Source organism: Herpailurus yagouaroundi, unplaced genomic scaffold (genome assembly GCF_014898765.1).
Source record: "Herpailurus yagouaroundi ecotype Mexico unplaced genomic scaffold, PumYag 77, whole genome shotgun sequence".
Taxonomy (NCBI): Eukaryota; Metazoa; Chordata; class Mammalia; order Carnivora; family Felidae; genus Herpailurus; species Herpailurus yagouaroundi.
In genome coordinates, this window is record NW_024412388.1 from 66,030,720 (window position 1) to 66,042,924 (window position 12,205).

General features: G+C 38.3%; 1 protein-coding gene across 1 annotated transcript in view; it reads left to right on the plus strand.

Annotated features, from left to right (window-relative positions):
• The window catches only part of GIPC2 (GIPC PDZ domain containing family member 2), a 430,222-nt gene that overhangs the window by 108,252 nt on the left and 309,765 nt on the right, over positions 1–12,205 (plus strand). The gene's annotated exons all lie outside the window — the stretch shown is intronic.

Here is a 12,205-nt window from a genome sequence, read left to right on the forward strand (position 1 = left end):
AATCTGCACACTGAAAACTAGAAAGCTTATGGAAGAAATTGAAGAAAAAATATAAAGAAAATAAAGAAAAAAATATTCTGTGCTCATGGATTGGAAGAACAAGTATTGTTAAAATGTCGATACTACGCAAAGCAATCTACATATTCAATGCAATCCCTATCAAAATAACACCACCATTCTTCACAGAGTTAGAACAAACAATTCTAAAATTTGTATGGAACCAGAAAAGACCCCGAATAGCCAAAACAATCCTGAAAAAGAAAACCAAATCTGGAGGCATCACAATCCCAGACTTCAAGCTGTATTACAAAGCTGAATCATCAAGACAGTATGGTACTAGGCAAGAACAGACACTCAGATCAATGGAACAGAATAGAGAACCCAGAAATGGACCCACAAAGGTATGGCCAACTAATTTTGAACAAGGTAGAAGAGAATATCCAATGGAATAAAGACAGTCTCTTCAGCAAATGGTACTGGAAAAGTGGACAGTGACATGCAGAAAAATGAATCTGGACCACTTCCTTACACCATACCCCAAAATAAACTCAAAATGGATGAAAGACCTGAATGTAAGATAGGAAACCATCAAAATCCTTGAGGAGAAAGCAGGCAAAAACCTTATGGACCTTGGCCGCAGCAACTTCTTACTCAACAAGTCTCCAGAGGCAAGGGAAACAAAAGCAAAAATGAACTATTGGGACCTCATCAAGATAAAAGCCTTCTGCATGGGGAAGGAAACAATCAACAAAACTAAAAGGCAACCAACAGAATGGGAGAAGATATTTGCAAACGACATATCAGATAAAGGGTTAGTATCCAAAATCTATAAAGAACTTCTCAAACTCAACACCCAAAAAACAAACAGTCCAGCTAAGAAATGGGCAAAAGACATGAATAGATACTTCTCCAAAGAAGACATACAGATGGCTAACAGACACATGAAAAAATGCTCAACATCACTCATCATCAGGGAAATGCAACTCAAAACCACAATGAGATACCACCTCACACCAGTCAGAATAGCTAACGTTAACTCAGGCAACAACAGATGTTGGCAAGGATGTGGAGAAAGAGGATCTTTTTTGCATTGCTGGTGGGAAGGGAAATGAGTGCAACTACTCTGGAAAACAGTGTGGCAGTTCCTCAAAAAATTAAAAAAAAAAAATAGAACTGTCTTATGACTCAGCAATTGCACTAATATATATCTAAGGGAATCTGGTGTGCTCAGGCATCCCAATGTTTATAACAGTGCTATTGACAATAGCCAAAGTATGGAAAGAGCCCAAATGTCCATTGACAGATGAATGGATAAAGAAGTGGTGTGTGTGTGTACGCATGTGTGTATACACATGCGCGCACACACACACAGTGGAGTATTACCTGGCAATCAAAAGGAAGGAAATTTTGCCATTTGCAACAATGTGGATGGAACTAGAGGGTGTTATGCTAAGTGAAATAAGTCAGAGAAAGACAAATATCATATGACTTGTGGAATTTAAAACCAAAACAGATGAACATAAGGGAAAGGAAACGAAAATAATATAAAAACAGGGAAGGGGACAAAACATAAGAGACTCTTAAATACAGAGAACAAACTGAGGGTTGCTGGAGGGGTTGTGGGAGGATGGGCTAAATGGGTAAGGGGCATTAAGGAAGACACTTGTTGGGATGGGCACTGAGTGTTATACAGAGGGGATGAGTCACTGGAATCTGCTCCTGAAATCTTTGTTGCACTATATGCTAACTAACTCGGATGTAAATAAAAATTAAAAAAAAAAATCATGGAAAAGATGCAGATATAAAGATCATAGGAAACACTGCAACTTTTACTTTTTCAGGTGTCTTTTGCTGAGTGGTAATAGTGACTTTTCTTTTTACAATTATTTTTAATCTACTTAATACAATACTTTCTATAGAAAAGTTAAGTATGGAAAAGTTCAAGGAAAAAGTAAAAATCACACATAATTTCACCACATAAATAAAACTGCAATTATTATTTTGGTGTAGTTTTCAATCCTCTTGCTGTCTCTATAAAATCAGGACTATAATTTTTATAATTTGGTTTCTAACCTAAACACTTAATACATTTTCCATTTCATATTCTTCCACACATCTTTTAAATGGCTTTATAGTTGCCTATTGTATGATATATTACAACTTATTCAACCAAACCTCTATAATTTGACACTTAATACTATATTTTAATTCATGAAACTTGGACTCTCCCAGAAAATCAAGGTTACATGGATAATGTTTGTGTTTTCTTTCATGCTGTGCTTTATTTCAGAGACATAAGTGATAAATTTTTAGAGCTAAAGGAGGACGTAATTTTTAAAGGTAGTTCTCCCAGGCAAACAGTACATTACTCTCCAGAAGACCTCATCAGGACTATTTTTGTCCAGTGTTCAACAAAAAGGCTTAGATAACTGAAAGAAGTGACCGACTAAGTGAAATAAGCTTAAGAAGTGTTAAGCATCTATGACCTCTTCATTTAAACAAAGCCTTAGTCACACTCCAGGAGAGAAGCAAGTCATCTTTTGAAATATAGCTATTGGAAAGAAATAGAGAAATGTTGTAATAAAATACCTGTGTCTGTTGGCCTTAGCAAGAGCTTGAAGGATCAAGCAGCTGACCTATGTCACTGGGACAGAGATCCCATTGTGGGCACTAGAAGCAGCAGGTGCACATGTCATGGCCATGTTTTTCACATTTAATGAAGTAGTGTACATGTCTTTTTCAGCCTTCTTCCTTATGGTTTTTAATCTTTTTCTCTGCTTAAAATGGGTCTAAAAATAGTTGAAACGTTTAAAAAATTGTGTAAATTTATCAATTTTCTAAATAACTATCTTCCTAAATGTTTCATACTTCATTGTTTTTTGGAAAGTCATTCTTTTTAAACTCAAGCTGCAAGTAAAATTGCCAATAACTTGAAAAAGGCTAAAGTCAAGTTTTTCATTTTTTTGGGGGGTTTTGTTTTGTTTTTTGTTTTTTGCTTGTTTCCAAATACAGTTCACTAAGCATAAGAATTGAATTTGCAAAATATGGGTAGTCATCTTTCTGATGCAGTGTTTTGTCTGGAATCTAGATTATATATTAATACTTCCCCCAATCCTAAGATTCTATGATTTCATTAGTAAGAGTGGTTAGAAAATTACCATGTGACTTCTAACCCTGGGGTTAATGATTTTCATTCTTCTCTGACTGTACCTCTATTCTAATGAACTCTCTCCTTATGTATTTGCTTTCTAATGAGTGGACTCTATGTCCAGACAATTGGCTGTGCTTATTCTTTCAGATGGAATATTGGAATTGGAAGGACCTCAAGGCACTTTTCTCAGATGTTACGGACCCTGTGTTTTAGGCCAGAATTTCTGCTCTTGCTCTGAAAGCTTTGACAACAGCTTTGTTTAATTGGTGTTTTGTGTATATCAGTTATGAAAGTTTGGGGTTTCTTTCCTGGAAATGTACTATACAAAGTGAAAAGGTTTTTGGATTGCCATATATATATGTCATATATGCCACATATATATATATATATATATATTGGATTGCCATATATATATATATATTCCATTTATATATATATAAAATCAATCTATGTGAGAGTTCTTGTGACTTTGAAGGAATGTCTGACCTCTGATTGCATTAGAATTCCCATAGTGCTGTACCCCAAGTGAAGCTGACTTTGCATTTCTAATCAGAACTGAGATCGACATAAATCCTAGTGTGTGTGTGTTTCAAAAAAGATTTTTAAGCTGAAATGCAAAGCCCAAATATTTGAAGTTGGCAGAAAGATTAGAAAAGGAGAATTGGAAATGAACTTTCTTTTTTCCTAAGTAACCTAGAAAAGTTACTAGCTTTTTTTTTTTTTTTTAATTTTTTTTTCGACGTTTATTTATTTTTGGGACAGAGAGAGACAGAGCATGAATGGGGGAGGGGCAGAGAGAGAGGGAGACACAGAATCGGAAACAGGCTCCAGGCTCTGAGCCATCAGCCCAGAGCCCGACGCGGGGCTCAAACTCACGGACCGCGAGATCGTGACCTGACTGAAGTCGGACGCTTAACCGACTGCGCCACCCAGGCGCCCCAAAAGTTACTAGCTTTTTAAGGGGTGGGGGAGCCTGGTAGGTGGGGGATATAGTGGGGATTTTTTTTTTAATGTTTATTTATTTTTGAGACCGAGAGACAGAACATGAATGGGGGAAGGTCAGAGAGAGAGGGAAACACAGAATCTGAAGCAGGCTCCAGGCTCCAAGCTGTTAGCACAGAGCCTGATGCGGGGCTCAAACTCACGGACTGTGAGATCATGACCTGAGCCGAAGTCAGGTGCTTAACCGACTCAGCCACCCAGGCAGCCCAATAGTGAGGATTTTTAAATGACCAATTTTTGTTATGTTTTATTGTCATAGGGAAGAATTAAAGTATTTCTTGAGCTAAATAAGTGTGTCAGGCCTTGGGAATGTGCCTTCATGTAAATCTTACTCCTGTAATAATCTAAAAAGGTCTTGGAATCTCAGCCTTCTTACCTAATAAGCCTGTAACCAAGCCATATCACATGCCTGGACAGCACATTCCTTCTTTTCTTTCTTTTTTTTTTTTTTTAATTCCCTTCTGCTAAGTTACTTTTCTCCAAATATCTATTCTTTTTTAACTTGACAAAATTGAGAACCTATTATGCAAGGCCTGTATTATACCTCATGGTAGATGGAGGGAGACATAAAGATGTGATTCCTGCCCTAGGGAACTTTAACAGTGAGACCTAGCCCTAACTCTAACACTAACCCTTAGCTTTGAACAGCAAGGTAGGACTCCCTTTTGGTTCTAGATATCATTCTCATAGCCCTAAAGTTCTTTTTTTACCAGGCATTTTATTAGCTGCTGTTTGTCATTTTGTCACTTCCTGATTTAAATTGCCCTTTCTGCCTCAGAACTCATTTTCCTGAGACATTTTTTCCCCCTTATCTTTATCTCTGTAGTAAATGTGAAAAATAATAAAATTTGCTTAAGTAAGATTTTTATCAGAAAGCTTAATTCTGAAAGCATTAATTTCAAATTCATGTCTTATTAAGTTTAGGAGTTCCCTGAGGACATAGCAATTGAAAGTCTACATTTAAACTCTAATTTAAAGTTTAAAAATAAGAGATACAAATGTAAATTATATCCTTAATTGCTATAAAGGGAATTGTGGGTTCTTAAGTATTTGAGACTGAAAAGTACTTGTATTAAATTCCAGACTAGTAAAGTATGTAAATTATAAAGGTACTATAAGGATAAAGGGTTGAAAGAAAGTTCATTTGGAATGTAATTGTGATAGTTAATTTTATATGTCAATGTGACTGGGCCATAGGGTGCCCAGATATTTGGTCACACATTATTTTGGGTATATCTGCAAGGGTATTTTTTGATGAGATTAATATTTTAAGGGGTAAAGCTGGTTGGTTTCTATAATGTGGGTGGGCATCATCCAATTAGTTGAAGGTCTAAATAGAATAAGATTGACCTTCCCTGGAGTAAGAGGAAAAAAGTCTTCAGTAGACTGTCTTCAGACTTCTTCTGTATCATCAGGTTTCCTGTACCTGCACCTGCTTTAGACTGGAACTGCATTGTCTCTCTTGGGTTTCAAGAAGATCACTGCAGATTTGGACTTGCCAGCCTCCATACTCATGTGATTCAATTCGTATATTCCAATTCCTACATCTTACTGGTTCTGTTTCTCTTGAGAACCCTAATGCAGTAATATACATAACATTTGCTAATCATATGCCTGTTTTAGTACTTTGCACAGTGTATAATACATAGTTGATTAATTCTTACAGGCTTCACAGTCAAAGTTTTGGACTCTGTGCTGTTTACTAACTATATGACTTTGGTTAATTCTATGCCTCAGTTTCTTCATCTTTAATATTAGGCTAATAATGTTAACTTCCAAATGGGGTTGTTGTGAGGATTAAATGGAACAGAGCAAGGAAAGGAAACAAGTTTTGATGAAAGCTCTAACCATCACACCCATTCAGGGCCTTTCTGTGACTAGCAGTACCTATTTATTTGGCAATACATGGGACTGGGATGTGGTCCATGGATGCTCTCAAAGAAGACTGTGGCCTATGTGGCATTTCATAGTTCTCTGGTGAACTGAGTTCAGCCTTCCCTGTCTGGTGAAGCTAACAACTTCATATTCCTCTTGGCTTCAGTCAGAACAGGCCAGTACTCTGAAAATAGTGGTTTTGTTTGTTTGTTTGTTTGTTTTTTTGCATTATTCCATCAACCTATAGTGCAAAATCTATAGTACAAAATCTTTTTTTTTTTTTTTTTTGCATTATTCCATCAACCAAGGAAACACTAATGACAAAAAGCTTCTGAGGATTCAGGAACACTTTTGAGTGAATTTATGTAAGAAACTCCAATACTGTCCAAGACCCCCATGCCAGATTAAATTAGGTTTGAGCTCCATTTCCAGGGCCTATAACAGGCATAGTGCTGCTGCCCCCCACCTTTTTTTTTTTAATTAAAAAAATTTTTTTTCATTTATTTTTGAGAGATCAAGCACAAGTTGGGGAGAGGGGCAGAGAGAGAGGGAGACACAGAATCCGAAGCAGGCTCCAGGCTCTGAGCTGTCAGCACAGAGCCCAACGTGGGGCTCTAACTCACAGACCATGAAACCATGACCTGAGCCAAAGTCGGATGCTCAACCGACTGAGCCACCCAAGTGCCCCAATGCTGCCCCCCCTTTTTCTATTTTTTATTTTTTTGAGAGAGCACGTGTGAACAGGGGAGGGGCAGGTGGAGGGTGGAGAATCCCAAGCAGGTTCCATGCTGTCAGCACGGAGTCCAATGCAGGATTGAACTCATGAACCATGAGATCATGACATGAACTGAAATCAAGAGTTAGACACTTAACTGACTGAGCCACCCAGGTGCCCCTTCTCCTGTTTCCTTTAATTTCCCACTCTTTAATTCCTCATGTGTCCCATTACTTCCACTTTTTTTGCTGTTTGCGGTGATCCAGAAGCTCAGCCCCTTGACCATTTCCCACAAAAACTTTAACCATACACAGAATTTTTTGAATGTGGTAATTGTCTTGAAGATCTGAGAGGTTCCTTTACTCACTACACAGCCTGTTCCATCTTGCAGGCTCTGTCCTCTGTTTTCTGCTCAGGGCCTTTCAAAGCCAGTGCTCCTTCTGGGATCCTCCCCAAACATCATGTGCCCCCCTGGTGAGTAGAGTTATCCCTCTCCTCCTGACAGCTCTTCTCAGAGCTGTGTGTTCCTACTAGATCAGTCTGCCCAGTTTCCCCAACCTGTCTGACATTCTGTTACTCAGGAAAAACATCTTTGTGTTTGTGTCAAATGGTAGTACAAATGTGTTAGGCATGTTGTTTATACAGTCCACAGACAGGGCTTGCTGTGTTTATGTAGTTACAGTGTCCTTGTACTAATTATGGTGGCCAAGGGGCCCCAGTACTCAACAGACTGGGGACCACTGCCACAAAAATTCCTCTATTAATATTTTATGGAGCTATTATCCATGGATTTATATTTGCATTCTCATCTGCTCTTACCTCTTAACAAAACCTTAAGTTCATCCCACTTAAAAAAACTTGTACATATTTCTACTTATCCTAAGTTTGTCCTCACTTAAATTTTAAGCATGTATTTCCTTTATTATGTTCCAGGCCTCAGTGAACACATTCAGTCTACTTCAATATTTTATAGACATCAATTTTTTTCTACTTTTGGCTTTGACCATTCCGTCCTGAATAATGCTGATTTGTCTCCATGTTTTAGCTTCCAGCTCTTATAGCATCAGTGTAGTGTGGGGACATTATAGACCATATTTCCAGCTGCCCTCATGTCAATACCATTTGCTAATGGTATTGATATTAGAAAGGGGAGGCCACTTTCCATTTTCTCCTCTCTGGATTGCTTAAGAGCAAATGCTGACATATTTTAAAGTAGAGATTTTTCTATAAAAGGTTGTTTTGCAGTAAGGCAAACTTAGACATTTTAATACATTCTAATCAGTATGTAAGCATTTTGACCAATTGGACAATCTTAATTTTTGCAATACAACTAGGCACTAGTTAGAACCAGGGTGTAGTACTATTTTTATTTCTTCAGCTTGTTATTACTGAATATTCTTTCAGGATTGTTCCCCTCCCATGGGAAAATACCATACACCCAGCGATTTAGCTCTAGACCAAAGAATGCAGTGACTTTGTGTGTGCTGAGTTAGCATCTGCAGGGAGTGGGTTTTGGGTTTAAAATTCTAACATTCAAAAAATGCTGAGAATCCGCTATGTACATACAAGGTGCCATACCAGAAACATTCCTGATCCTCAGGGGGCTTATAGTTTAGAGTGGAGATGAGACAAGACTAGCAAGTCAGAAAGTAGCCATAATGCAAAGCAGAGGAGTGGTAATTTCCTGCGAGGGCTCTGATGGGACCCCTGAGAAGGGGGAGAGTACATCCCACTGGAACCAGGGGAGAGTTCATGGGTAGAGTCTTGGCAGCACATTAAACAGTGACCAGCAATGAGTCAGGGAGAGAAAATGAGGTAGAATGCAAGGCATGGATGTGGGAAGGTGGAGGATAGGTATGAGAGCAAATGATTTTGTGAAGAAAAGTACCAAAATTTCAGTCTGCAAGGGTAGGTTGAGTCTGATCAAGAAGGATCTTCAGTATGAGGCTAAGAAAGTTCTGTGACCCCTGATTCTTCCCCAAACCTAATAGTTCGGTTGGGTCCTATTTTTATAATAGCATGTACACTAATGTATCCTGGTTAATCTGTTTTTGTTCCTACTAATTGTATTACTCTGAGTAATTCGAAGTCCTGGTAAGTAATTGATCTTTGTATTGTAGACTTCTAGCAGGACACCTGCTAGACACACATGGAAGGAGCTTAGTAAATGTGACCATGATTTAGGCCTGCCTTTTTAAATTTAATTAATTTATTTTTAATGTTTTTATTCTTGAGAGAGAGAGGGAGACAGAATCTGAAGCAGGCTCTAGACTCTGAGCTGTCAGCATAGAGCCCAACGCAAGGCTTGACCCTAGCTGAAGTCAGGCGCTTAACTGAGCCACCCAGGCGCCCCTGATTGAAGCCCATTTTCAGTTTTCTTTTGTTGCAGGAATAGCATTATCTGCAAAGACATCTCCTTTTCTCCCTCCCCCCGACACACGACACTTTCATGAAGAAACAGGTTTTGAAAGTTGACTTTTTTCTCTGAAGGTTACTGATTCTCCATTTTCTTAAAAAAAATTTTTTTTAATGTTTATCTATTTTTGAGAGAGAGAGAGTGTGAGCAGGGGAGGGAGGGGCAGGGGGAGAGAGACACAGAATCTGAAGCAGGCTCCAGGCTCTGAGCTGTCAGCACAGAGCCCGATGCGGGGCTGGAACTCACAAACCGCGAGATCATGACCTGAGCTGAAGTCAGATGCTTAACCAACTGAGCCACCCAGGCACCCCTGATTCTCGATTTTCTTACTGAATTTGGCAGGATCCATTTTGATGTGAGTTGCAGCTTTAACAGATTGCAAAAGCTGTTGTCAGCTTGGTGATTATATTGTATATTCTCAATTTTGGAGGGCAACAGTGTGTGAAAGATATGGATTCTTAATTGCCTGAGAAAAGGCAGATTACTGACAGCACTGACTCTAGCAGTTTTAAATAGAAGATATATAATAGATATAAACTTTTGATGGTCCCCATTTCTACATAATAAAGTCCAAATTTTTGCATGTGTTTAAGACCCATAGCAATATGCCCAAAGGAACCTCTTGTTCGTTGCTGTTCTCTTTCTTGTGCCTATGTTTTGGCCAAAGAGAACCACTTACCCTCCTCAGGCTGTGTCATTTCTTTCAATCTTCCTATCTTTGTGCTGTTCTTTCTGCTGTATATACATTAGTGATTGTAATAGATAACCTTCCAAACCTCAGGGGCTTAATATGATTAAAGTATATTTATTTTTGCTCAGGTAAGAATGGAATACAGTCACTCCTAGAGGGTGGCATTTCTCTACACGTTTTTAGGGACTCCTGTTTCTTCTGTCCTTTGGATCCCCCATGTTCACACCACAACTTCCAAAGTTGTTCTTCTCATCTCCAGCCTAGCCAGCTGGAAGGAAAAAGGCATGAGGGTCATGAGTCAGAGGCCAAACAAGTCAGGCCTGGAAGCAACAGATGTTACTTCTCACATTATATTGGTCAGTACTGACCACAAAACAGGCTAACAGTGTCCCAGGAGAAAAAGAAAATGGTTTTCAATGACTTGCTAACCAGTATCCTCCGCAGTCTTTCTTTCTGGTCACAAATATCTATTCCATTCTTTTATAGAAAATATCCATTTCTCATAGGAGGCACCCAAAGACCTATGAAGTCAGCGAAGTGGCACAAAGTTCAGATATTCCAGTGATGGACATAGTGTCTGGATGGGGCCTCTTGTGTGATCTAAATATAGAGTGGTGAATCAGGAACAGGATAACTCAACAAAACAAGACAAAACAAAAACAAATGAACCTCTCTTTTGGAAAACAGAAAAACAGAAGACACTCAACAATTTCTAGTTGCTAGTATATATGAAATCCTGAACAAGCATTATGAAAATATCCTGTCTTCATAAGGTGGGGTTGGGGGGAAGTTCCTTGATTAGATCATGGCGTTGCTCTCCTGGTCAACTCCTTTGTCCATGGCCCTGGGTCCATCCTCTGGGAGGGACTTCCATGTCATGTTTTTTATGGCCACACCTGAAGGGGATATTTGGGAGTGTATTCTTGAAGGCTATACAACTTTCACAGCCTGTTTCCTACTTGTGCAAGTGTGAGGTCCTGAGGATTGTTTTAATGCTCAAATAGTCTAAGGCTTTTTCAGGTTGGGATTGTATTTATTTGGCAGTACAGTTCACTTAGAAATCTAGAAGGCTTTTGATCTGTTAGCATCTAGTCAGTTCCATGTGCCAGTAAATACATCCAATGATTGCCTAGATGTCATTCTCAAGTCTTATTTCTTTGCTTTCTTGTTCCCATACCCTTCCTTCTCAATTTAATGGTGGCTACCTTGAGGCCATTAGGTTAAAGGCTAACCATTAATGTAATCTTTGTAATAACACTGGAAAATTTAAATTTATATTATTGCTAATGTTTAAAAGAGTAATATTAAAATATATCATCCTCAGTAAATTAATATTCACATAGACAATCTTATTAAAGATAAAATATAACATATAGAACTTTCATTTAAAAATACAATAATCAAAACTAAAAGGCAACCGACAGAATGGGAGAAGATATTTGCAAACGACATATTAGATAAAGGGTTAGTATCCAAAATCTATAAACAACTTATCAAACTCAACACCCAAAAAACAATCCAGTGAAGAAATGGGCAAAAGCCATGAATAGACACTTCTCCAAAGAAGACATCCAGATGGCTAACAGACACATGAAAAAATGCGCAACATCACTCATCATCACGGAAATACAAATCAAAACCCCAATGAGATACCACCTTCCACCTGTCAGAATGGCTAACATTAACACCTGAGGCAACAACAGATGTTGGTGAGAATGCAGAGAAAGAACTACCCTACGACCCACTTATGTTAAGTGAAATTAGACGAATATATGACTTCATATGAGGACTTTAAGAGACAAAACAGATGAACAAAGGGAAGGGAAACAAAATATAAAAACAGGGAGGGGGACAAAACATAAGAGAGTCTTTTTTTAATTTTTTTTTCATAAAAGACTCTTAAATATGGAGAACAAACTGAGGGTTACTGGAGGGGTTGTGGGAGGGAGGATGCGCTAAATGGGTAAGGGGCACTAAGGAATCTACTCCTGAAATCGTTGTTGCACCATATTCTAACTAATTTAGATGTAAATTAAAAAAACATTAAAATGAAATTCTCATTAAAAAAATCATAAATAAAATACTGTAAATTTTGGGGCACCTGGGTGTCTCGGTTAAGCATCTGACTCTTGATTTCAGCTCAGGTCATGATCTCATGGCTTGTGGGTTCAAGCCCCACGTCAGGCTCTGCACTGGCAGTGTGGAGACTGCTTGGGATTCTTTCTCTTCCCCTCTCTCTGCCTCTCCCCTGCTCTCTCACACACCCTCTCAAATTAAAAAATATATAAATTTTATGAAAACTTTAAGAATTTTTGAGATTTTGGATAAAGATATATTTTATCATAAAAATATTCC